General features: G+C 40.7%; 1 long non-coding RNA gene and 1 pseudogene across 2 annotated transcripts in view; both read right to left on the reverse strand.

The window, feature by feature from the left end:
* Positions 1-1259: 1259 nt before the first annotated feature.
* The window catches only part of LOC146523192 (uncharacterized), a 123609-nt gene continuing 98770 nt past the window's right edge, over positions 1260-26098 (reverse strand). Inside the window, exon 2 of the long non-coding RNA XR_014871508.1 lies at positions 1260-1378. This is a non-coding gene — a long non-coding RNA (uncharacterized LOC146523192). The remainder of the gene's footprint in view (positions 1379-26098) is intronic.
* On the reverse strand, positions 18855-25439 carry LOC146523193 (uncharacterized; annotated as a pseudogene). Its single transcript, XR_014871496.1, has 5 exons — positions 25259-25439; positions 23736-23830; positions 22240-23293; positions 19913-19962; positions 18855-19723 (listed from the first exon to the last, which is right to left on the reverse strand). The product of XR_014871496.1 is annotated as an uncharacterized LOC146523193 (transcript).

The following is a 26098-nucleotide window of genomic DNA, read 5'->3' on the forward strand; positions in this document are numbered from 1 at the left end:
TATTGAGTTGTATTTTTGTTATTGACCAAATACTTATTTTCCACCCTGATTTACGAATAAATTCTTTACAAATCCTACCATGTGAATTCATGGATTTTTTTTTTCACATTCTGTCTCTCACAGTTGAAGTGTACCTCTGGTGCAAATTACTGACCTCTGTCATCATTTTAAGTGGGGGAACTTGCACAATCGGTGGCTGACTAAATACTTTTTTGCCCCACTGTAGATGCTGCTGATGGGGACAACACTGTGATTTTCTCTCTTCCGTTGAGTTTTTGTTGTAAAGACATGGCATTGGTATGTTCCAGTGTCATTAATCATCACATTGTTCAGAATCAAAGACACGTCTCCATCCATCATCTGTCTGTCCTGCAGATTTTTAAAAGATGGATGCTGGTTTTCCAGATCGGGCATCTTATTCCGATACACAAAAACATATTCTTCCTTGAGGTCAGGTCTGCTCCACTCTATGATCATGATGATGTTGTTGTCTGGTGCTCGACATGGCAAAGTGACATCCTGTCCAGACTCAGCTGTGATATTTTTCTGGTCTGAAAGAGGAAAAAACACAGAGCCGAGAGGTCAAAGGTCAAAGTAAAACGGTTCACTTCTCCAGAGGACACTGGAGCTAGACACACTGGGTAAACCACCACACAGTGGACACCAGAAATGTTGTTTAACATCTCAGGTTTACTTCTGCCCTTTACAACCTTCATTTATGAACTCTACAATCAACAATAGTGCATTTGATTTGTTATGGCGAGTAGAGCCATGACGTACTTATGACCCCGAGCTTCTAATCAAAGGACAAGCAAGTTGTCTTATGTGCCAAAGATTTGGCTCCTATGCTTGTGATCGAGTTTTACATTTATTAAACCGCTGAAAAAATTGTTTGCTTGTGTTTAAGATTTCATCCTAAAGAAAATATTTTGATTTTATCTTGTCATCCATTTGTGCCATTAAAATGAACTTAACTCAACTGAACTGGTTTCATGTCTTATGAAATTTTAAAGAATTTTACATATTTGTCATTTGTATTATTGCCAGTTATATTTTTGTGATGGACCGAGTTGAAAAACAGGAGGAGTCCCAGGAATTATTAGAAAAATATAGTTTTCATTTATTTAACCCCCAAAAATTGTATTTACAAGAGTAATAAATGTTGAGCTCATAAAAGAGGTCAAAGAAACAAAACTAAACTCAGGCAAAGACTGCAAACTTAACAAACCAAAAGACTGCTACAAACAAACATAATAACAATGGATTGGATTTATATAGCGCTTTTCAAGGCACCCAAAGCTCTTTACAATGCCACTATTCATTCACTCTCGCATTCACACACTGGTGGAGGCAAGCTACGGTTGTAGCCACAGCTGCCCTGGGGCAGACTGACAGAAGCGAGGCTGCCATATCGCACCATCGGCCCCTCACCAGTAGGCGGGAGGGTAAAGTGTCTTGCGCAAGGACACAACGACCAGGACAGAGAGCCCAGGGATCGAACCGGTGACCTTCCGGTTACAGATACGCTTCCCAACCCCGTGAGCCACGGTCGCCCCGTAACATAACTGACCTAAAACATGAAATGACATACAAGGGTATATATAATGGCTGATCAGACCATTGTGACACATGAGGGGTAACAAACAAAACACAATCATAAATCACAAACGATGCAGTACAATCTAGTTTGTTAATAAACTAAACACTAAAGAAGAAAACCAAACCCCATTAAACCCTAAACTCAAATATTTAATTAAATACAAATACTACATAAGTAAACTAAATGTGCGCGCTTACAAATAGAACAAATGTATCCAAACCAATCAATAAAGTTATTGGCAACTAAAATGTATTACTATGTTCAAATGAAGAATGAAAATACAAAAGTTACCGACTTTAGAGTGTGGCCACGGGTTTGGCCATCACAATTTTCAAATAGCTCTCATAGGCCCTGAATTCATGATGTTCTTGACTGAGAGTAGTACAACGCTCCTGTTGCAATTAAATGTGCTATATAAATAATTAAACTATTAAACTATTAGTACAACATACGGGACGTCTACCAGTCTGTGCCCGGCCACTCTCAGTGTTCCTTCACTCTGCCTCTAGACGACCCCCCTAAACACCATCCCCATCACAAGCACTATAAACTACAGCATCTCTAATATGAAATTTAACTCATGTTACTAAATAGGAACAGGATCAACTAAATCCAGAGAATTATTGACACGTCCTACCTGCAGAGGTAAAATCCAGGAGGAAGACAAACAGCGGTCCTACATTTAAGAGTAATACAGCTGTTACAGGCATTCCCACATGAGCAATCTGACAATCCAGCTGTTTTTATGTCTCTATGTTCCAAATAACTCTGTGTTTATTAATTCTATATTCAGGTTTATAAAGAAACATGTTTTCTGAGCTAATGAATGACTGAATGGGGGAAAAACCAGTGGCTGTCGTTTTATCAGAGAAGGAGGTGTTTGAACAAAGAATAACAGGATAAAGGGGCAGTACACAAATATCTTTTTAATGACTCCAAACTTTATGGCAATCTTAAGCAGCCCTCTAGTGGAGACAGAACAAACTCTAGTGGCCGTCAGCACATGAAGAAACAGAAGTACATATTTCCTGTGTTATGATCCTCACAGACTTTTCCCCCTCCTTTCTTTTCTTTCTTTAATGAAACTAATAAAACTGACTGGCCACTTTAAATGGGTACAGGTTGCTGATATATGATAGCATCACACTGTTGCTGCAGATTTGTAGCCTGCACATCACTGACATAAATCTCCCGTTCTAAAAACACCCAGAACTCCTCTTTTGGACTGAGATGTAGTGTTTGCGGAGGCCAGGTGAGTACAGTGAACATCCATCAGATGCTTTCCTATTCTTATCACATCCATTTATTCATGCGTGTGCACGGAAACATGTGTATGCATGGAAATGGATGTGGGAAATATTTGCAGGCTGCTGAGTTTGCATCTTTTGCTGTGAAGTACAGCCAGACTTTTGACCGCTTCGCCTTGGGCATTTTTAATCTGTAGCTCTGCTCTAAAAGAACGTACGTACCTGGACCCGCCTACTACGCTTGCAAATGTAAAATGATTGGGTGGAATCCAAAGTGTGTGACATCTCAGGAAAAAAAAGCACCGAAATAAAGCACCGAAATGTGCGCTGCTTTTCAGTCTGGTTACTACCGTTTATGTCAGAACCGGCCAGCCATCATGGCACCGGATACCCATCCCTACAGTGAGGTGACAAAATGAATTAATTAAATATGCCATTAATTATTGAATTAAATGTTTCATTTTTTAATTAAATGCCCATTCACTTCACTAGTGTTTGTAGTTGTTGTTGAGAAATGCCCACTGAAAGAATGGCCACCTGGCCAAGTGCCTGTAATCAGATTACAGTAACACGTTACTTGTAACGCATTACTGCCCATTTCTGTTGAGAACAAATAATGTAAATGAATAATAGTGTTCAAATTGTTCGTTAAAACTCTGCATATCTCAGAAAAACTTAAAAAAAAAAAAAAACAGCTTTCTTTACAATGCAGCCATTACAATCTTCTTTGATTGGTCGCTGCAGGATTGCCATTCTCCTCATGTTTAGTTTTTTCCTATCAGTGTTTTAATTCCTTGAAATAAATTTTTCAAAGTCCCTTTTTGCTTTCACTAGCTTGTTTTTAGTGTCCCACTTTTGGATCTTCTGAACTCACTCTGATTAAAGTTGTCATTGTACTAATGTTATTCGTGTGCAGCTGACTTCACAGCTGTGTGTGGTTTTTTTTGCAACTTTTTGTAATCTAAATGTTTAACCTGTTCAATAACATTATTACTATTCAATGATTATTATATATGATTATCACTTGTGTTACGAAATCAGTTTTACCCCTGTTCTTTTATTCGTCGAAACTTCCAGAGACGGCACCGGAACTCAGTAGTCATTTTCACAAAACTTTTATTCATCTTTATTCATCTTCATTTAAGCATGCACTTCTAGAAGGGAAGACGAGGCCGGTGTGTCCCTCTGCAAAATCTTCACCCCTTTGTTAGTTACAGCCAGCTTTATAGAGGTGTCCCCATCATAAAACCCCCCTACAGTGTGGTGCAAACTCTGTGTCTGTGTCTATGTGAGTGCTCGTGTGTGACTGTGTACGCATACGTGTATGTATGTGTGTGCACGTAAGTGAGTGTGCGTGACAGTTAAAACACTGTGGGTGTAGGTGATTCCCTAGAGGTCATAAAAAACCCATCTCCCTTCCAGACCACAGTTATCCAGGTCAAATGTTGAGACCCCCACCCAAACATTCTCTGGGGAATTTCCTCTCAGGATTAACTCCTCTCTGTTTTACTTTCACAGTTCAACTGGGGAGGGTCTCCTATACTCTGCTCCTAAGTTCATGACACAGTCAGGCCTTTATCACATTGAGGGCAGTGTCAGTGTCTCTACAATAATTCTACATTCTATGTTAACACATTTCTAAACTCTAAAATAAGCTAAACATTTCTACAAATCCCCCTTTTTATCTGCCCTATGGCAGATAAAACTACACTAAATCTTTCACCATAATGTTTTCATACTGTGACTCCCCATTTCCCAAAAGTGGCATCATGATGTCTTATGAACAAGGCTCTGATACAAGGCACACAACAACACCCACATGTCACTGATACTGCAATAAAAACAAACAAAGAAACCATAATTGACCTAATGAAACCTTTCCATTGCCCAAAGACAGAGGTCATCCATGCTTCCAGCGGGTTATCCAATCCCGAATGCTTATGCATTGTGATGGACAACGTTCTCAGACCTTCCAGCGCTCGGGTCACAGAGCCATCGGAAGCTATATTATTTGGAATACAAGTACAATACACATCCCCAAATATCGCGCAAACGCACCCTTTTTCTCCCAACAACATATCTAATGCCATCCGATTTTGTACTGCCATTAAAGATGTTGGACCCAACTGTTCAGCAAGCCCATTTAATGACAGCGCAAAGATCAAATGTATACGAGATTGTGGACCCTTTAACGTAGTCCAACTCTATACCGCCATAATAATCAAAACACTCATCTGATTTACCTGTTTCACTACGTTTGGTTCGCTTCACCGTGGCCTGTGATGGTGGTATCCCTGGAGTGGACTCAGATCTGTCTCTGGGCAATTCACTTTTAAAAAAAATCACAGTTACAATTACAACAGTCACACCTGACACTACCGTTTCTCTCCAATTCCCCCCTTAACCAGCCTAAAGAAGCTGACATGAATTAAATGTAGATGAAAGCCTCGTCTGTTTACATCTCTCCCTCACAGAAGGTTTCTCTGCAGAGCACCAAATCTGCATGGCAAAGTGACACACTTTAGGTGATCTTCATCCTTGGGAAAAGTGGTGTCAACTATTTCCCAGTCTCCTAGTATTTGTGCTTCACACAGAAACACAATTCCATCGCTGGACTTCCTCTGCGCTGTCACTTTTGGAGCTTGGCACGCTCTCTCCATCCCTCGAGTTGTCACGTCCAACGCTGCTGAAGATTTAAGGCAGAGCACGTCGTACACCTTAGTTGTCTTCCTCAATGTCAACGATGAATCTCTCATTTTATTTAAAATCTTGCTGTGGGAAGTCTCCTCTTGATCTCCTGGAAGCTCAGTAGCACAGCTCTCTGTGTGATGTCTGCTGTGCTGAAGATGATCTCTGATCCTCCTGAAGCCTCTCTCCTGGCCTCAGCTCCCATCTTGTGGATGATCCTCTCAGCCACTCCTTCTCGTCATGGCACCTCACGACATCTACAGGTTAAAAATAACACTCCTGTCCCCACATGGCTTCCACCATGTGTCAACTTCCCAATGAGACATGTACAAGAATGTTGCACATTCTCTTTGAAACAATCTCCAGGGTTTCCCACTTGGAGCAGCCATACTCCAACCTGTAACCCTGTGTAAAAACATTAATCAGCAGTTACATGTTCAGCTTATTTGACTCCCCGCTCCACCTGGAGCCTGTATCCTGGAAGACAAATCTGTTAAATCAAACTTCACATTTGCAACCAACTGTAGATCATAAGAGTGATAAAGTATTCAGCATAAAAGACAAGTATCATGTGCAGGTTTTCTCCAATCAATAAATCACTATTATCACCATAATTTGTCCCAAATCATGAATCATCCCAATTTATTCCACAATTTAATCTGTGACTTCCCTTAAACAATGTCACTCCACCCATTTTATCACTATGAGCTCAGTAGTGGCCAGCTAATGAGCTCATATTCAACTATTCCATAAACACTGCATCTCTTATTTGTTTCCTCATGTCACTTGTCTTTTTTCTGCTGAATCCTCTACATCCACTCTTAAAGAAAAAACAAACATTAGGAGCACACATAGACAATCCTGGTGGTCAGGCGCAGGTCAATAGGTTCCAGAGGTGCCGTAAAATGCCATAAAATTAAGCCTGCTGTAAAAGGAATGACACTGGTTTCAACACAGGAAATTTCTCACATTATTCACATCGTCAAAGTAACCTTCAACATTTTCCCAACAACACAGTGTAACAGCATCATCAATCCTGTAGTAGAGAAACAAACATCAACCAATTGTTCTGTTATAAATCACATCATCAAATCACATGAAGAACTTTAATGCTGTAGAAAAGAGAATGTAAATGTTAGCGCTACGCAGGTGTGTACACACTTTCTCACAGTAACTTCTGTGAGCAACACAAGCCCATGAATAACACACCCCTGGTAGATTCACAAACACAGAAAGTGGCATTTAAAAGTTAAATCGGTACAGCCAAAGCTCACGCAACCTCAGATGTTGCTGTCATCTTTCTGCTCCTGTAAAAAGAAACACATAAATTCATCCACCCTTTTGTCCTGTCTAGGTGGAGGTTAACTTTGAGTCGTGGTCAAGTCTTGTCAGCTTTTACCAGTCAGTCAGTTTGTTTTTATTTCCATTCATTCATTCATTCATCCATTCTTTCTTTCTTTGCTGATAGTGGAAACTATCGCCGCATTTTATTTCCACCCTCAGCAAAATGACGTCATTTCAAAAAGAAAAAGAAGAACTTTAGGTCGGATTACCTCGCTGAATCCTTTTTAGGCAGGGACTCTCATTTTCTAATTGTCCCAAATAAGTGGCTTTCTCCAGAGCCCATTTTAATGTGGAGAAACTCACTTGCAACAATTTTCTCGACGACGTGTAGCACTTTTAATTCCTGATGTGCAGATCTGCTTAAAGAAAAGAAATTCACAAACAGAAATCAGTGCACTGTTCAAAAAAAAATGAAAAATAAAAGATAAAACTGAAAAACAAAAGTAAATAAAAATACAGAAGCCCGGTCTTAGGACTTGTCACAGAATATTCTTTCTCTTATAGGTGAGAAAACACCAAATCTAAAACTTGGTTCCCCATACTTCAGAAACAAAAACAAAACAAAAACAAAAAAATCTGCTAGTTTCACTCTTTTAAACTCTGGCTGCAGGATTCTGTTCACCCCTGCTATAATCTTCCCCAAAATAATACTGATTCAGTCGTCTATGTATCACTTCTCAACCCACTCAATAAACCAGACAGGATGATGGTAACAGTATTACCTTCTTAAAATTGTGTTTGATCCTAATGAGCTTCATTACATGTGTGTGTGTGTGTGTTAGTCGGGTTAATACATTTTCTATTTCTGTGTATCCTTTTATGTACCTTCCCCCTTTTTTCCGAAACAAAACTTCGTTCACTCCAAATTTAGTTTCAGAAACATCTAAATAAACATCTCTGTCATAGTCAGGCACAGCTAAACCCCAAATGCTTGCAGGTTACCATCAGCAACCACACTGTGTGTTGTTAACCCCTTCTAAAAATACCCTCTTTGGATGTGTGCGACTTTGTGTGTGATTTTGTGTTATCTCTAGTGCATATCATGTGCATGTGTGGTGTCACTTTCCATTTTTCCTAACAGTACTTTTGCATACCTCAGTGCTTGTCTTCCTCCCCCTTTTGTGGTGGTCTGGACACTGTGTCAATCCTCCACTTCCAGGCAGTCGTTTGTCTCCCCGGATTCCTTAACCCAATTTGATTCCCCACACTAAAACAGCAGCCTCAGTCCTCTTCTGCTCCTTTCTCTCCGTTCTTCTCTCCCACTTTTCAGTCCAATGGCAGTCAGTTCTCTTCAGCTTTGTCCCGTGTATCTCTTTGTCCCACTGTCTCTTTCATTGCCATCTCGCTCCAAACATGGCAAATGTCAAGCTCAGACAGTCTTCTCAAAGGTCCTTCACACACAGTGAGGTTGCAGCTTGCTGGAAACGCATCTCCATCCATCCAATCTAGATGGTGGGTCTTCTCTTTCTGATGCCGTTTGCCCTTAGCGCTGCTGGACCTCTCTGCTCAGAACTCTGGTATTGTCTCTTTGGACTGCTGTTCACTGTTGATGTTCATGCTCGTGCTTCTGGAACTGCACTCTGTGTCTTCAGGGAGAGATTAGCTTCCTTGGAGCTTGCTTGTTCAGGATGAGGACTGGAAGCTGCAAAACAATTCAGCCAAAAATTCTGGCTGGGTGTTTCTATTTTTTTTTATTTTTCTAATGATTTTAACCTATAATTTTCTTCCGACTGCTGCCCGTGGAGAATTGATCCAGGTCCGTTCCCCACCTGTAATCGACAGACTGAGAGACTTTCATTATTCACTGTGACTGCATATGTTTTCATCACTCCTAAAACAACACATCTCCACTCATTTTGTTTTAAACTCTGTCTTTAAACCCCAAAAATGAATTTTTTATTTGGTCTTAACCACAAACACAAAAATCTTCTTGATGTAGTTGTTAATTATTTTCATCCACAACACTCCCAAGTATGTTTTCTTTTGTGTCCAGCAGGGGAAGAAGGTGACCTGTAGTGTCACTGCTTCCCCCAGTTGGAGACAATTTCCCACTCACACTTCCACACTTTTTACTTTCTTTGTTTTCATCATTTTCTTTCTCTTTTTTTTTTTTTTTACCCCATTGTTTTACACCCACACATTAACCTGTTAACTCACTCCTCCAACCTCATTTTCCTTTCACCCCAACAGCTCTCATACAGACAGCAATCAAATTCTCCATTCATCCTTGAATACTTGATCACCTTTAAATGTCACTATTAGTTTTATCTATTTATTTATCCTTACTTTAACGCTAATCCACTTTTTAATTTGCTTTATTTACTTTAGTTCATTTTCTCCTATTTGATCACTATGATTTCTTGACTATTACTATTTCACAGAAAATCAACTAATCTACTTTGTCTCCCTATTTGTCATCAAGGAATTCACACACACACTCACAGGCTGGTCACTCGCCCCCACCTTTTCTTTCTCTCTCACACACACGCACATTTTACTCTTCGTTCATTCCACCTGTGAACCCGCCCCTCGAGGCTGGCTCACACACACTTCATACTTCTTGCAGTCCCAACTTTCTGTGAGACACTTCTGCTGATTCAGGACAACGCCCTAATCAGAACAAAGAGCGGGTGCCGTCCGCTCTTATACACCTCAACCCAACTAGGACAATTAGGCTCACGATCTTCAGATCGCGCCACATTTGCCTCACAAATTATTCAAACTGCGCCACGGACTGGATACCGCAGTTTCTCTTCCCCATAAAAAATAAAACCAAATTAAACCCCCCAATTGACTTCACAGTTTGCAACAATTCGCGACACGGCCTCCTGCCGCAATTTCTGCACACCACAAACACACACTTTTAGACACAAATTATTTTTGTTACTTTAATTGACTCCCGTACTTCAGACGAGACGCCGACTCTAACGGCGCTTTCACACACCTACACAGTCTACACACACTGCAGTCAGTGGGACGAGCCAAGCAGTCGTTCTCTCACTAACAAAGCAACTTGCCCCCACTCTCATGCAGGTTATCAACCGTGACTAGGATCCAACACCTAGCTTTAGTTATTTAAGGCGCCCCCGGTGCCCAGGTCACCACCCCGGCTCCTGTCCCACAGGTCCCAACGACGCGTCCGAAGGAGGGTGGAGTTGCCAAACTCGGAGCACACACGGCCCTTAGCCGGTGACGAGGCCTTAAACCCCGCTTTCTAACTAATAGTAACACACGTTTCCTGCTTTAACGCACGGAGGACAGATCACACACCGCCACTTTTTTCCTAATAACTAAGACGGATGAAACACCGATTCTACTAATCCGTAACAAACGTCTCCTGCTTTAACGCACTGAGATGTTCTTACGGGGCGCTAAACATCAACTTGGAGTTCTTAGAAAAGTCTCTTGCTTTAGTCGCTCACAGTACGCTAAACATCAACTTGGAGTTCTTACAAAAGTCTCTTGCTTTAACGCACTGAGACGGACGCTAGCCGCCTTTTTTTCTACTGAGTGAATTTACACTGCGATACGTTCAACTTAGCGAACAGATAATTTAGGCTTTAAACAATATGCACGGTTCAAAAATAAACAGGTCGTGCTTACCTTTTAATCACGTGAGCTAGCTCTCTGTTCGCCTCGTTTCACGATCTCAGCTCTGCCAATTCATCCTCTCTGGGCCTCGAGCGAATCCCGGGTTTCGGCACCAAAACTGTTACGAAATCAGTTTTACCCCTGTTCTTTTATTCGTCGAAACTTCCAGAGACGGCACCGGAACTCAGTAGTCATTTTCACAAAACTTTTATTCATCTTTATTCATCTTCATTTAAGCATGCACTTCTAGAAGGGAAGACGAGGCCGGTGTGTCCCTCTACAAAATCTTCACCCCTTTGTTAGTTACAGCCAGCTTTATAGAGGTGTCCCCATCATAAAACCCCCCTACAGTGTGGTGCAAACTCTGTGTCTGTGTCTATGTGAGTGCTCGTGTGTGACTGTGTACGCATACGTGTATGTATGTGTGTGCACGTAAGTGAGTGTGCGTGACAGTTAAAACACTGTGGGTGTAGGTGACTCCCTAGAGGTCATAAAAAACCCATCTCCCTTCCAGACCACAGTTATCCAGGTCAAATGTTGAGACCCCCACCCAAACATTCTCTGGGGAATTTCCTCTCAGGATTAACTCCTCTCTGTTTTACTTTCACAGTTCAACTGGGGAGGGTCTCCTATACTCTGCTCCTAAGTTCATGACACAGTCAGGCCTTTATTACATTGAGGGCAGTGTCAATGTCTCTACAATAATTCTACATTCTATGTTAACACATTTCTAAACTCTAAAATAAGCTAAACATTTCTACACTTGGCTACGTGAACGTACATAAATCTGTTAAATCTCAGTGACACAAGCATGTCTTCATGCACACACACAGTTTCTACTCCCATTCATTCAGGTTTATATTCACACCTTTTACAGGAAGAATGGACAGCCATCACTTTAAGGGGAGAGAGAGACAGAGAGAGGCTTGGCTTATTACTTTCTAATGCAGGGAAAAGACATTGGCAAAGAAACACCTACCACATAAATAGTTTGATTTGAAGTTGCTCTTTTGAGTCCTCTCTATTGACTCTGACATCCTGCTATTAACAGTTTCATGGTATTGCTTTTTTTGCTTTAAACAAACCTCACAGGGTGGTAGAATATGCCTGCGGTGCAGAGGTCCGTGGATAACCTCTCCATTGTCTTTGTTGACAGCAATGAAGGCAGTGAAAGAACTGCTCACTCCTCATTGGACACTGAGCCGCACCACCTTCTCCTTCACTCCTCCATCTTGCTGTCCTCTGAGCTCTCTCTCCTTCATCTCCAGGGAACGAATCAGAGTGCGAGCACCCAACCTGTGGACTGTTAATCTGCAGACAAGGAAGAAAACATTTACAGTTCTAATGTTTCCTATTTTTGCTACATTAGTACATCACTGACTTTTCTGTTTTTCACTCCACTCTATCCTTTTCAGATGTGGAGGCTAATCCACCACTTGGTTAAGACTCACAATGATAACATGATTGAAGATAGCGGTCTACAGAGGATTAAAATCAAAATCAAATGTGAAAACTTGCTTCAGAGTTGAAATATGCCATTAACTCTGTTATCAAAGTTAGAGTTTTAACAATATAAATGATGCAAGTATAACAAACCTTACTTGATATTACTGACACACACCTGAACTAGTTCGTCCTCTCTTCAGTTGTCTAATTCCAGCCATTTCCACTTACTACTGGTGTCCTCAGGGACCTCTACCATTTCTTATCTGGCTACTTCCAATTGGTCATCTCTCCTACAATATCATTGTAGCCAATATTCCAGCCAATATCAATTTTCTCTGTTATGTTGATGACACCAAACTCTACCCGTCCTTAATGTGAAATGTTTATGTGGGGAAATAAACAAGTCAGCGGAGGTAGATAATGGTTTTACCATTGTTGTTTCTAATGAACAGACACATGAAAACAATCGCCAGCCCATCCCAAGTATGGTTATTTTAATTATAAGATAAAGTAGACACCAGTACACATCCTCATTCCTAAGGCGTTCTCTCACTGCCCAAGATTGAGTAAAACAACCTGCTTAAAAAGTCCACCGCCCTCTCTCCTACACACCTCCATACCTCCACAGGTATGTCGTTTGGACCAAGCACCTCTCCACTCTTCATAGTTGCCCTTTTTTCATCCTTACTAATTCTCTGCACATTCTGGTTTCCTTTCACGGCCAAGGGGATGAGCCATGTGGAGAAAATCAATCAGGATCTACACGCAGGCACTCGCTGAGATTAAGGTGGTTTATTGTAAAGTAAAGCACAAGGTGAAAAATGGCAAAATAGAACTAAAGATAATCTAAACTGGGAAAAACTAAACTACTAAACAGCAAACATGAAGGAAGGTGAGCAGATGCATAAGAAGGTGGATGGCAGGGAAAACACACAGAGTTTTCTTATTAATTAACAATAAACTTAGTGTATATGTACTCCTAAATTTGATGAAAGTAATAAAAAAATAGACAGCTCCCTCTTTTTATTCTAACTAATTCAAAAGATATTTCAACATTTATTTATCTAAAACAAAACAAGTTTACTCTAAATTGATGTTTAACAGTAAAAAAAAAAGTTTTTATGTTTTCTCCCTAAAGTGTATATAAACATCTGGTTTCAACTGTGAATATACTGCTGTGTATTGAAATTCCTCTTGTTTTGCATAGATATACTGAACAACATACAAAGCATAATATATAAAATAACATCTACCTGAGTTGTTTCTTTATGTCCATTGTTGTGCACATCAGTACACAATTGAAACCGATTTAGAGAGTTTGTTTAGCCGTGGAGGGTAACAACTGTAAATATGAAATGTAAGCTAAGACTCTAAAAAAATCAGCATTGTCGTTCGGCTTTTTATTTATCCATTTGTTGATTCACTCGAAGAGCAAGTAACGCAACCAAGTGATCAGTTTGATATCAATCTTTTGTGATACACCGTCATATTTACATTATTTGTACAGTACGAATGATTTGCTTTGGTACCTGGTCAAACTTAAGCTCTCCTCTGTCTGCAGCAAACTCGCAGGCAGCAGCTTCTCCCCCCTCGCTCACATTGGTGCTGCGCTCAGTCGCCTAGTGCCTGAGCTCGGATCATACCAAAATTAAGGGGAATTTACGACGGTGCGCTCTGTGCTTTGCGTGTTGTTTTTGTTTTATACAGTTGTCAGTCTGGCATCTAACTAACAAATTACACTCCAAAAGACCCCATGCTTCTGAAAAAATGACCCGGGCTTAAGCCCAGTAAGCCACCCCCCCCCGCTCCGCTGATGGTTGACTCCAAATCTCCCAAACACTAGTGGTGTGCGATACTGCATATTTTGGTATCGATCCGATACCAAGTAAATTCGGGCCAGTATCGCCGATACCAATACCGATACGATACTTTTCAATAAATAAGGTGGGTGCCTCATTGAATTGCTAAATCGCAATTAATTTTCATGACCTTAAGTGTTTGTGTGATGTTTCCTTTGGTATGATTAATTAGTTAAAACCCAGGACATAATTAGGAGAAATTATTTATTTTTAATTAAATAAAAAATGTTTTTTTATTGTGGCGGCTCGTGGTCTGCGATTGCCGCTGCAGGTGAGATGGACTCACCTTCAGGGCATCTACAATGATGCCTCGCCAGCTTAAAACCTGTGCGCTGCTTGTGTTGTTGTTGTTTTTGGTGTTGATGTGTACAGCTGGCAGCAGGAGGGCTGCAGCCGTTGAATGTAGGCTACTGTTACAGCAACCATGTGATCACTGTAAGGGTGGACAGTGCACGGCTCGGGGTGAGCCGGAGGCTGGCGCGCCTGCCAAGCTGGAGACGGAGGTCAAGGTGCGCGGGGGTCCTGCTACGCCTGAGGGCGGCATGCAGTCCACTTCGGCACGCAGGCCGCACGGTCCTGGCCGTCTGCCCAGCTGCCTGTGAGCCCCAGCTCACTTCCACGCCTACTGCGCTGCCGCTGCTTGCCATATGGGTGGCCATCAGGCCAGCTCCGGGGCTTCCGCTGGAGGTGCGGGCGACCGCCAGAGTGGACACTTCCCCGTCGCTGGGCTGGGGCATGGGGCGCCGATGGTCTGGGCCGATTCCCTTGCCTGCTCGCGGGGTGAGGTGAAGCGGGCGAGGGGGGGTATGTGGCAGGGCGTGTTCTGCAATGCCGCTGCAGGTTTGGTGGTGGTGATGTGAAAAGCATTTTTTTTTTAATCTTTAATCTTAAGTGCACGCAAACCAGTAAACAAATTAAAACAAATACTGTTGATAAACTATAATACAAAAATTACAATTAAAATTCTCAACAACAAAAACAACAACAAAAAAAAATATATAATTAATATGTAAACAACTTAACAACCCCCAAAGTGTCTAAGTCACGTGACGTGTCAGTGCAACACCGAAACATAAGAGTGGGGGAGAGGGAGCAAAGTGTGCCTGCTGTGTCCGCTGACACAGGAGCGGTGAGTCCAGCGACCTGGTTGTTTCATTTTTGCTGAGAGCACAGCATAGCAAACAAGCAGAACTCAAAGTAAAGAATCGATCTCACCAGGCTAGTATCGATCCGATACCGACTTGGGACCGATACTATCGATATTTGGATCGATCCGCCCACCACTACTTGCTACCATCCTTTGCACCTCTCATGGGAAACACCCCACACCACATCAAGAACTCCACTGACTTCACCGACAAGGTCCAGAAACTTACCTTGGATCCAGATGAAACCATGGTGTCCTTTGATGTAGTCTCTCTCTTCACTTGCATACCCACCAAGCAGTGGCGTGTGCGTGTCTAGAAAATTTTTGTTGGGGGGGCCGGGTAGGGGCACAGATTTGGAGAAGGGTGGCAGATGTAATTGGCAGATAATGTTAAAAAAAATTCTACCAACCGTTAACCATAATTCAGCAACCCTATAAACCTAATAACCGAATGCGCTTTTAACTCTTATTAGAATGAGATTTTAACCACTACGGTGCAAAGTTTTTAGACACTGCATTGATAAAGTACAAGAGACACAATCAGTGCTTTGTGAGTGTTTACTCAGCATTCAAGGACAGCAATATTTGCATAGTATTTTTACTGACATATAGTGCACATATGTTTTGGGCAAAAACATTTTTGAATATTAAAATACTAACATGTTTAACATACAATTGGCAAATTAGCCAATGCCAATGCAAAACTTTATCTGCCAATTAAAAAAAAGAAGATAATCTTCTTACAAACTGGTGTTTGAAGTTTTGAAACAGGAAAAAAGTGGGGAAACAACTGAAAAGACTAACATTTGAATAAAACCTGAAAGCAAGTAAATACTTTCTATGCTGCCTTATGGTAAACTTTGGTAATATTGATGTATAAAGAACAACACTGGCTGATGATGACATACAGTCAGCTGGCATGGTGACACTGCCAGTATTAACCTGCAGAGCTGGACTGGGACAAAAAAATTGGGCATTTTGACTAGAGACCGGCCCACCAGGTATTAAAGCCATAAAGCCTTTGAATGAAAACAAATGCTGTTGTGACAGTGATGTACACTGTCTTGTTGGTATATGTATGATTTCTATACATTTTACGTCAGATAAAAACTTTGTTCACAAGATTCAGATAATTATTTAATAAAAGCTAGATATTTTAAATGAGAATAAGAAAGAAAAGTATTTTTTGTGCCCCCCTCTCCCTGTTAATGACCCTTTAGGCATTAACAGGGAGATTGTTAATGAGGAACAAATCCTCACTTCATCCTATGATAACAGCATTTTCACCATTTCAGCCAGTGTGAGTGGAGAACAGCCACGTCTCCTTGTTAGAGAGTTATCTCTGGGATGCTGGGATGATAGCTCCCTCAGGACTTAAACTCCGGTCAGAGGGTGGGGCACAGAGAGTGATGTCCAGATATACTTTAATGGAAGTTAACAGCAGCTCAACAGTACAGCAGTAGGCATACTTAACGAATGTGGGAGGGGTGGACAGACGTGTGGTTCTGAATCACAAGAAACAAGGAGAAACAATTTTCACATGTAAATATAACAGTCGTCACTTCCCAACATCATGCCAATATAATGAACTGTAACACAAATAATCAGCTGAATGCTCTGACATAAGAAAGTCCCACAATCCCATTTGAACAGACAGGAAACAAGAATATCTGCATATCTCAGGCAACAGAAAAGACCTAATGCCCCCAAATTAGGAAAAGTCAGCAATTATATGGTCTTCAGTGCCCTCTAGTGGTTAAATAACCCAACTGCGGTGCAGATCCAACCCGCAACAAATGCTATGGTGGTAAGTCACATGCCTCTACCAATCTCGATAAATCTCCTAGCATAAACCTCCTGTACTTAACGTAAAAGTACAACCTGTGCTATAAGTGGAAATAAACTCGTAGAACTGGAGGGATTTTGACTCACATTTGCACAGGAACGCACAAGGCTGGAGATCGTTATTCCCCCGCACCCATGGACAAAAACATGCCTAATAGTGATGGGTCGTTCGCGAACGAAATGGCTCTTAGAGCCGGCTCTTTGAAGTGAACGACGCGAGCCGGCTCCTTATTGGGAGCCGTGAGGTTTTGTTTTTTTCTTTCTCTCACCCTCTCTCTCGCCCTTTTTTTCGCTGAACTCCGCACGCGCGCCGGCTCCGCACGCGCGCCTGTACTTTGCGCTGGGCAGAGGGGGGAGGGGCGTTAGTTACACTCGCAGCAGCACAGGAACAGAGCCAGAGAGAAAGAGAGCGAGGGACAACAACGTCACATTAGAAAGGTATAGTAATCATCCACTATTTTCAGTTGCAGATGATAAAGGATTCAGAAATCATGCAGGCCCATATGACAGAGAATGTGCATCTTCTTTTTGTTTTAATATTTTAATTTATATTTAATTGTGTTGTGGTTTGCAGTGTTTTGTGTTGTTTCACGTTAAATTTGTTTAAAAGGAAAAAGCTGAAAATTTAAATAGTTAAAAGTTTAAAATGTAAATAGTTGTTTTTTTGTATTATATGATTTATTTATTACATTTTATGTGGAGTGAATAAATAAAGTATATTTATGGTGGCCCTTAGAGACAAAGCACATACAAACTCCAAAACGCATAAAAACTCCAAAACGCGTAAAAACTCAGACGCACTTACAAACCCCGAAGCATGTACAAACTCCAAAACACGTAAAAACTCAGAAGCACGTACAAACTCAGAATCATGTACAAAAGACAACAGAAGTGCTCCAGGATGCTAGGGCGCAGTGTTGAGCTTTTGTTACCTAGTGGTTACACAAGCCAGGAAGTATCAACAACCGGATTTGGTGTGTGGTAATAACAGGTAAATGAATTTTTTTTTTTAATTATTTGAATAAATATGAGTGCTTGTCTATAAATACACAAACAATACACACATGCTTTCAATTGTGTAATTTAAGTGATCTGGGTAGCTCTGTTTTGGAAGTTCAGTTAACGCTAGAAATGTGTTTTGGAGTTTGTACGTGCTTTTTGGAGTTTGTATATGCTTTAGAGTTTGTACGTGCTTTGTCTCTAGGGGCCATATATAAACATATATAAATAAAACCACTTTTTTTACATTAGTAATTCCTTTTCTGCATAATTTTATATTATTGTTAAAGATTAAATAATTAAAGCAACAAAACAACCTGAAGAGCCGGTTCGGAGCCGAAAGAGCCGGCTCTTTTTAGTGAGTCAAGCCGAAAGAGCCGGGTCTCTAAAAAGAGCCGGAAATCCCATCACTAATGCCTAATGCTCCTCCGACTCGTGATACGGCAGGACCGTCGTAAAAGCATGTGACGTCATCACCGCAGCAAACAGTAAGAACATAGTGGAACTTATCGGCAGAAATTAACACTGCACTTATAGCGATGCGATTGAAATATAAGGAGACTTTCGGACACTCCTCCTCTGATAAACCTCCACATGTACCACCAAAAACAGTTAAATTAGTTTGAATCTGAAGTCAGGGCTCAAACTTCTTGTTCTGAGACCATTTCTTTACTTTTCACACCAAACTGTTTAATAAGACAAACTTTACACAGTTCATCAAATACAACTAACGCTTTAACATTATCAGGATTTTATAATGCAACTTCAAATTAACAAGAAAACGGCTGCAGAACATGTGGATCAAAATGAATTCATTCAAAAAACAACATGTGGACTTCAAGGATACAGTAAATACACAAAAGTGAAAGGAGGAGCCAAAAATAGATGTTTAATAGAATTTGAATTAACAAAAGGGTCCTTATGTGTGCTGCCGTTTTTAACGTTTAACATTTCTTTAAAATGAATACATTTAAAAAAAAGAAGTTAATTTTGGAAAAACTAAGAAAGTTCAAATGAAAGAAATTGATATATATCCATATCAGTAATTTTGATACAATATCAGTTTGGTAAAAACTTTAATAATACAGTAACATGTACAACTACTAAACACTACTGTGTCCAAAGGGAACAAAGATTAAAATGTAACAGGGATAACATTTTAGAGAATTAAAATCCCTCAAAGGAAAAAACATAAACTTGATATAAATGGCCTGTATTTGTATATACTGCAGGTCCAGAAATCAGAGCTACCTCATCAGATCCAAATGTGACATCAGCTGACACTCTTTACAGGAGATTCCATCTGAACTGGAGCCTGATCTCAAGGTTTTTAAGTCCAACCCTGAAGCCAGAAGAGGATCTTTCTCTCTCTTCAGATTCATTGTGATCCAGTGATTTCAGTCCTGCATGATCAGGCTGATGTTTGCACAGAGCAGATAATGAAGTGAATGTTTTTGCACATTGGTAACAGTGAAACAGTTTATTTACAGCGTGGAATCGTTTGTGTTTGGAGTATGAACTGAGATTCCTGAAGCTCTTGTCACAGTGGTCAGAGCTGAAGTTCGCTTCCATGTGTGTATAATCATGTTTGTTACGGTGACCTGATTGTGAGAAGTTTTTGTCACAGTGTCTGCACTTGTATGGTGTCTCTCCTGTGTGGATTTGCTAATTCTTGTTCGTTAAGCTCACGTGCAGTGGTGAAGGATGACCCACACTGGTCACGGATGTGCTTTTTGACCCCACTGTGGAAGAGTTCATGTATTTTTAATGTACTTGGTGTGTGGAAGCCTCTCCCACATTCTTTGCAGTAGTTCATTTTGTCTCCAGTGTGTCTACGTTGACGTGGTTCAAGGTCCCATTGATGATTGGAGGTTTTTCCACAAAGGTCACAGAGAAACATTTTCCCAGCACCACAGTGACGACAGGGTTGAGAACTGGATCCATCTGTGTTGCTCTGCTTCTAAACAATGACAGCGTAAGTGATCTCTGCCAATATCCAACTACGTTTTACTGTTTACATTATAACACTCAGCTTACCGAGCGAAAATGACTCTTCATTATTCCAATCAGTATAACTCCATAAGTTTACTGATCAGACTTGTTCCAAACAATCAGGTTAAAATTACAAGAAAAAAAAAATCAATACATCCTCACAGTAACTGCACTTGTAGAGTTTAATTTCTGGTGTGGATCTGTTGGTGTTTTTTTCAGGTGATGTGGAACTTTAAAAGTCTTCTCACACAGTTCACTTTTGTAAGGTCTCTCCTCAGAGTGGCTAAACATGTGTCGTTGTAACTGTGCATCTGTTGTAAACAGTTTCCCACACTGATCACTAGTGACATGCGGATCGATCCTGAAATATCGATTCCTCCGATACCAGTCATTTATGTTCTAGAATCGATTCTCATATTAAAATATCGATATTTTAGTAATTTAGGGTTAATTTGTAGTTTATCATTAACAGGAACACAGTGGAAAGAAACTATAACATTCGGATTGTCTACATTCAAAGGAACTACTTCCTCTTCCGCCTTTCATAGTCATGTGCGAAATGCGGCTGTATAAATGTCTCGCAGCCCCTTGGCGTGCGCACTCACAACAATGGCTGAGCGTAATTGGAGTCATGTGCGGACATATTTTACATCCACAAACAGCTGAGACGTGGTTTGCGATACATGTGGCAAAAAAGTGCTCCAAGAGTGAGTGGCCATACTTTCCCAACCTTGAGACCTCAGAATTAGGGAGACATTCAAAAGGGCTGTTGGGGGGGTGATAAATACATTTTACAGTGTTTATTTATCGGATAAAATACGTTAAATGTCACCGTTATTATTGGCCGCCCGGAAACAGCGGGGGTGTCCAAATTCAGAGGCTGCTTCCACCTGAGGACCCGGCCTTCGCGGTCTAAAGAAAGCCGGGTAGTACGTCACGAGCTCCCTCGGTGGAGTGAAACTGCCCTCTGCTCCTTGCTATCTAAAATATAACCGGGCACTGACTTAAACTCTCGACCGTCTCACACTTTGTTTAATTAGTTTTCTGTTTGACGTTTATTCAGCTGTGTGAAAACCCCAGAGGAACCCTCCCAAGGGATTAATAAAGTTTAATTTAATCTAATCTAATAACTTTAATCTCAGCCAAACCGATTTACTCACGAACAAATAAAACACTGAAAAAACACAAAAAAAACATTTTTAAGTTATCAAAGTGACTTATATATCATGTTTAACCCGAGTAGTGAAAGACCACAGGGGTTTGAAAACGATGTGTAGGTTGGCTCAGATATTTGAAGTTTACACAGCTACATTCTCACCTGAAAACATGTTAAAAGTTTTTTTGCGACCCAGAAAGAGAAATAAGAGTAATATTAAAACGAAGGCGCTGCCGCCATTGTTGGAAACTGGAATTGGCTGGGCCGCGCTATGAATTCTGCGATATGGTATTTCAATGTTGTTGTCCGGGTGGAAAATGGGGAGAAATTCGGGAGAATGGTGGCTCCGGGATTCTCCCGGAAAAATCAGGAGGGTTGGCATGTATGACAAAGTTAGTGATGTTGCCACAACCAAACACCTCAGAGTAAATCATATCACAGAATATGACGCGCGTATGTTGAGGTGAACTGAAGAGGAGGAGAGGGACAGGTGCTGCTAGGGCGAGACAGTCTCTCACGGAGTCCTTTAATGCTGCAGGAGGGCAAGGTATTCAAATAGCACAACTTCAGTTTTTTATTTCTGTAAGATGAACTCTGCCTTATTAAGTGATAAGAACAAGTAATCTGATGTCCTGTAATCATTATGACGCTATAATTTGAGATACAATAAATAAAATAAGTTTGTACAAAGTATCAGTATCGGATCAGTATCGTCGATACCACCCTGAATATTACTTGGTATCAGATCGGAAAGGAAATCAGTGGTATCGCACATCACTACTGATCACAGCAGGAAACATAATTTCCAGTGTAAATCCGTAGGTGAATATTTTGGTACTGTTTGTCACTGAACCTTTTTCCACAAAAATCACAGCTGTACGCCTTAATTCCAGAGTGGGTAACTAGATGCTTCTGTAATTTTCGACTTTGAGCAAAAGCTTTACCACACAAGTCACAGTAGTGTGCTTAAACTACACTGTGGATTAGTTGGTGTTTTTTTAAAGCTCCAGCCCGGGCAAAAGACTTTCCACACAAGTCACAGCTGTAAGAGTTAACTCCACTGTGCATGAGTTGGTGTTTTTTTAAAGCTTCAGCCCGGGCAAAAGACTTTCCACACAAGTCACAGCTGTAAGATTTAACTCCACTGTGCATGAGTTGGTGTCTTTTTAAGCTTTGAGCATGGGTAAAAGACTTTCCACACAAGTCACAGCTGTATGCTTTAACTCCACTGTGGATGAGTTGGTGTGTTTTTAAGACTCCAGCCCGAGTAAAAGACTTTCCACACAAGTCACAGCTGTAAGGTTTAAATCCACTGTGAATGAATTGGTGTGCTTTTAAGTTTTCTGCCTGGGTAAACCACTTTCCACACAAGTCACAGGTGTAAGGTTTAACTCCACTGTGGATGATTCTGTGTGTTTTTAAGTTTCCAGCCCAGGCAAAAGACTTTCCACACAAGTCACAGCTGTACGCTTTAACTCCACTGTGGATGAGTTGGTGTGTTTTTAAGTTCTCTGCCTGGGTAAACCACTTTCCACACAAGTCACAGCTGTAAGGTTTAACTCCACTGTGAATGAGTTGGTGTGTTTTTAAGTTCTCTGCCTGGGTAAACCACTTTCCACACAAGTCACAGCTGTAAGGTTTAACTCCACTGTGGATGAGTTGGTGTTTTTTTAAGCCTCCAGCCTGGGCAAAAGACTTTCCACACAAGTCACAGCTGTATGCTTTAACTCCACTGTGGATGAGTTGGTGTCTTTTTAAGACTCCAGCCTGGGCAAAAGACTTTCCACACAAGTCACAGCTGTAAGATTTAACTCCACTGTGGATGAGTTGGTGTGTTTTTAAGACTCCAGCCTGGGCAAAAGACTTTCCACACAAGTCACAGCTGTATGCTTTAACTCCACTGTGGATGAGTTGGTGTGTTTGTAAGACTCCAGCCCGAGTAAAAGACTTTCCACACAAGTCACAGTTGTAAGGTTTAAATCCACTGTGGATGAGTTGGTGTGTTTTTAAGTTTCCAGCCTGCACAAACGATTTTCCACACAAGTCACAGCTGTACGCTTTAACTCCACTGTGGATGAGTTGGTGTGTTTTTAAGGCTCCAGCCCGGGCAAAAGACTTTCCACACAACTCACAGCTGTAAGGCTTAACTCCACTGTGGATGAGTTGGTGTGTTTTTAAGGCTCCAGCCTGGGCAAAAGACTTTCCACACAACTCACAGCTGTAAGGTTTAACTCCACTGTGGATGAGTTGGTGTCCTTTTAAGGCTCCAGCCTGGGTAAAAGACTTTCCACACAAGTCACAGCTGTACGTTTTCTCTCCCTTTCTTCTGTGAGGTTTGTCGGCCTCCTGAGAGTGCTGACTTCTTGCTCCATGTTGGTCCTGCAGTGACAGAGGCAGTGAGTGAAATGCAGTCGTGGAACAAACTGAAACTCCCTCCGTCAGTGGAATCAAACATGTCAACAAACACATTGCTGGTGTGTTACCACCACCTTCTGGTGATAGTATCACATTACAATGATGTGACACAATGAGAGGTATAATTAAAATGACATTAGGAAATATTGATCAGCAGAGAAAATCTTTTATTTCACAAATTTTTTTTGAGTTCAACTGATGATATTGTTGTTTCAATGTGTGTAGATAAAATATGATCTTTGTATTTTCTTGTGACTTCTGTGGTTTCTGATTTTGAATGTAGATTCTGTATATATGGATGAGCCCAGGATGGAAAATATAAAGCTGCTGTTAACGGGTTTTTGATTTATCTTTCTACCCAGAATCTACAGTTTCAATAACAGTGTAACTGTGATGTTTTTCTCACCTTTTGTGTTGAAGACATTTTTTCCTCTGTAGTGGCTGAGCTGACTCCAAATGGCTGAAATTATTCCTCTGCTGCTCCAACAGACTCTTCTGCTCCTGTTACTCAGCAAAAAAAAAAAAAAGTATATATATATATATATGTATATATATATGTATGTGTATATGTATATATATATATATATATATATACTTTTTTTTGTATTACTTTGTTGTTTCAGCAACATTAAATTTAAGAACTGTACTTTTGAGTTAAAATATATATTTATAATTTTAATAAGTGACAAATTAAAAAAAGCATGAAGATTTTTTTGTATCGAAAATATATCGAAACGTGACACCAAAGTATTGAAACGAGAATTTTGTGTATCGTTGCATCCCTAATATATATATAAATATATATATATATATATATATTTTTTTTTTTTTTTTTTTTTTTTTTTTTCTTGAAGCTTTGTAAGAGCCCGAAAGACGCAGAAATACGTAGTAGGATGAAAGAGTGTAATAACTGACTGAAACGGAAGACGGCAGCACTGCATGTACAACCCGCCGGTAAACCCCGAAGAAGAAGAAACAGTGTCCGGCATTGTATCTGGTTTCTGGTACAGATCGGGTAGTGGCAGGGCCACATCCTTCAGAGATTTAAGAAAGAATTTAGACACTTTTTAACTCAGTGATGCTGCGGTGTTCGTTTGACTTTGGGACCTGAAGGAATTACCAGATTACTCCCAGATTTACAAGCGCCTTAGTCCAACAAATATGGCAATAACGACGGCCCACTTGCTTTTTCTACAAAAAAATGTGCTTTGTTGTGTATCTGACGGACAAACACAAAACTAGCTCCACATTATTGAACTGGAACCATTTTTACAAACTAATTATGGTTCATCCGTCTCACTCAACGATCCGCTTTCGCCCTTCTCATTCTCCGTTGCCACCATGCTTTTTCGGCCATGTGCGTATGAAAACAAAGGCACTGCGCATGCGCGTTTTACCCACATTCATATATTTTTCCATTTTCTTATCGTTGCTTAACATTGTACCGGTATTACCGTGAACGGTATAATATGGCCCAGCCCTAGTGGCAAGCGGTACTATGGCATGCAGGTTTTCACATTTCACTTGCCATTCGAAGACCAAATATAACGTCGCAGAACACTCCAGCTCACATGTTAGTCTGCTCCAAGCATTCCCACAAAGGTCAGTGTTTTGTAGTAGTTAATACGTCATTTTTCACAACATAATTGTTCACTAAAGGCTGATTGCCCTCCCCCAGGCTTGTACCCCTGGCTTCATGTCCTGGGGTGGGGGTTGGTTGTTCTCCTCCCTTGCACTCCATCCTTTTGTTCATATTCCAAGATTATTTTGCTATATGTATTCTTACCCCCTAGCAACCGCCATATCATAATATTGCAAGCAATCACAAACTCTACAGTCTCTCTAACTTCAATGTATAGTAAGCAATCTATTATTCTCACCAGAGAAAAACATAAACTAAAACCACATCAAAGTTAGCTCCGTGCTTACCTGTAGATGAGCCCACAAACAAGAGAACTCTGTGATTAAGCTAGAAGCCTTTCCAAACACAGTTAACAGATCAGGAAGCTGAGACACACGTGGTTCGCGCTGATCTCAGCTACAATCCAAGAGACAACGGTGGGTAGATCGATGCAGATATCGATTGAAAAGTAGCTAGTTGATCCTGTAAGCTTACTACTTTACTCTTGTTTCAGCAGCTCTCTCTGCTCGAGTCCTCTCCAGCGCACACACTTTGCTCCGCCCCCTTTACCCAGCTCTGCAGCGATTTGTTGCTGTGCGGTCACGTGACTAGGCTGCACAACGTAATCACGTGGTGTGTTATTTCAAAATTAGCGCGCTTCGGGATTGACGGCATGCCGCAATGCATTGTGGGTAGTGGTGTGCGATACTGCATATTTTGGTATCTTCTGCTTTTCTTTTCATTCCAATTAAAATTATTACACTCTTGGAAATGATGATAATAATATTTCCACTGTGGGATTTCCACGCATCAGAAGTAACACTTGTACATGCTGTTAATAAATATCACTGTACCTGGCTCTTGTTTTGAGATTTTTGGGCTCATACCTTTTTTTGAATAATTAATGTTTGGGTTTTTGTCACCATTTCTTTTGGATATTTAGGTTGTCAGTATTGTTTATATATTACTTTCTAGTGACTTAGCTTATTATTCAAGTCTTGCATTCAAGGTTTGTGCCTACAACCTAGTGTAACAGGGTCATAAATCACATTGTTATAGTTACCCAAAATGTGTTCTAAACCCCCAAACCGTTCCTTTTATACCTGACTTTTAGGACTTCCAAGCCTGTAGTTATGTTCATTATCAGT

Source organism: Neolamprologus multifasciatus, chromosome 3 (genome assembly GCF_963576455.1).
Source record: "Neolamprologus multifasciatus chromosome 3, fNeoMul1.2, whole genome shotgun sequence".
Classification (NCBI taxonomy): Eukaryota; Metazoa; Chordata; class Actinopteri; order Cichliformes; family Cichlidae; genus Neolamprologus; species Neolamprologus multifasciatus.